Source organism: Somniosus microcephalus, chromosome 32 (assembly GCF_052327205.1).
Source record: "Somniosus microcephalus isolate GS21.2 chromosome 32, FLI_Smic_1.0, whole genome shotgun sequence".
Classification (NCBI taxonomy): domain Eukaryota; kingdom Metazoa; phylum Chordata; class Chondrichthyes; order Squaliformes; family Somniosidae; genus Somniosus; species Somniosus microcephalus.
Window position 1 is genome coordinate 39,424,801 of NC_141018.1, and position 1,857 is coordinate 39,426,657.

Genomic DNA, 1,857 nt, shown 5'->3' on the forward strand with positions numbered 1-1,857 from the left:
ACATCTTATCCGAAAGAGGCCACCATCCGACAGTGCAGCGCTCCCTCAGTACTGCCCCGCCAACAGCGCAGTGCTCCCTCAGTTCTGCCCCTCCAACAGTGCGGCGCTCCCTCAGTACTGCCCCTCCGACAGTGCGGCGCTCCCTCAGTACTGCCCCTACGACAGTGCGGCGCTCCCTCAGTACTGCCCCTCCGACAGTGCAGTGCTCCCTCAGTACTGCCCCTCCGACAGTGCGGCGCTCCCTCAGTACTGCCCTTGCGAAAGTGCGGCGCTCCCTCAGTACTGCCCCTCCGACAGTGCGGCGCTCCCTCAGTACTGCACTGGAGTGTGACCCTGGATTTTGTGCTCAAGTTTCACTGAGTGGGCTTTGACCCACAGCCTTCTGTCTCAGTGGCGAGAGTGCTACCCGCTGAGCCACGGCTGACTTATAACACTTAAATAGCAACGGTACCTGATGAGTCAAACACGGAGAAAACCTGAGGCAGCGATGGAAGAGAGGAAGTGTCAGATCGGGGGATATTCAGGAAGATTTTCACTTTGCACTTTGAAATAACATGGGGAATAATAAGGTGCAAGTTGATAAATGAATCGATACAGGAAGCGGAATACGTCAAACTATCACGTTACTGACATGAATACAAAAGCAAAATACTGCGGATGCTGCAATCTTTAATAAAAACATAAAATGCTGGAAACACTCAGCAGGTCAGGCAGCATCTGTGGAGAGAGAAACAGAGTTAACGTTTCAGGCCGGTGACCCTTCGGCAGAACAAGAAGTCCTGGTTAGTTGCTGCCAATCACGGGTTTTCGACATTGATAGATTGTAAGAAGCCTGAGGGAAGGAATTTCTCAGTTGTGAGGTCCATTTGTGCTGCTGATGTACAGCAATAAATTTCGGACTTGTTGTAGTTTGTCTTTCTCTCAACATTTAGGTCTTGTACTCACAACAGCAGAGTGGCTTCCATAGCAGTCGCAGTTGCCTATGAACTGAAGCCCGCGCCTTGATAAATGCCGAGTATGAGTTAGCAAGCATATTAATCTCTTATTGCAGTATTTTACTGCCGGTGAGTATATGGGATGTCCACTGCAATCTCCTGTCACTCCTGATAGGCAGAATATGACAAACCCATAAGACCGATGCCTACACTGAAGATGCTAAGGTAGCAGTATTTAAAATTGAGGCAAATAGGTGCAGTGCGTCCAGCTTAGCGTACCCTTTTTAGAACAGGAATCTTATGCAATAAATACTGAAAATGCTGGAAAGACTGAGAAGGTCAGGCAGCATCTGTGGAGAGAGAATCAGAGTTAACGTTTCAGGTCGGCAGATGACAATGTCAGGTGGGCAAAAATCAAAAACGAAAGTAAGACAATAAGAAAAAATTGTCTTATTTTTAGGTTTTAAAGATCCGGTGTTTGCGAACCGAGGCCTCTGCACAGCTTGATGCAGCCGGACACTGTCTTTACACGAGGGCCCTCTGTTGGAATAGAGCTCGAATTACAGCCACAGCAAACCAAGAGTTGGTTTTCACAAAAGAAATCTTGATCTTATTTTTCAGTATGAAAAAAACTAACCACTCAGAATGCGTTTCCTCCTTCCACAACTCTCACACAGAAAGAAGGGAACGGTCATCAATGGCCACAAGCTCTTGCACAAAGCAACACTCGCAGCCCGCTTCACGCTCAGGAGGAAACGCTTTAACTCCTCCTCGTGGTTAGTGAGACCAGACACTTCAGAACACATTTCTCAAGTTAAAAACTATAGAAATGATCCCTAAAAGTATAGTCTTACCTAACATTGGCCGCCACACCGCTCTCCACACTCAGCACACCCCCTTTAACAGAGGCTGAGCTCCCACC

General features: G+C 48.0%; 1 non-coding gene across 1 annotated transcript; it reads right to left on the reverse strand.

Annotated features, from left to right (window-relative positions):
- Nucleotides 1-1,570: 1,570 nt before the first annotated feature.
- Nucleotides 1,571-1,787, reverse strand: LOC147097486 (small nucleolar RNA U3). The gene has a single exon (XR_015074400.1). It is a non-coding gene; the product is annotated as a small nucleolar RNA U3 (small nucleolar RNA).
- Between the last annotated feature and the right edge of the window lie 70 nt (nt 1,788-1,857).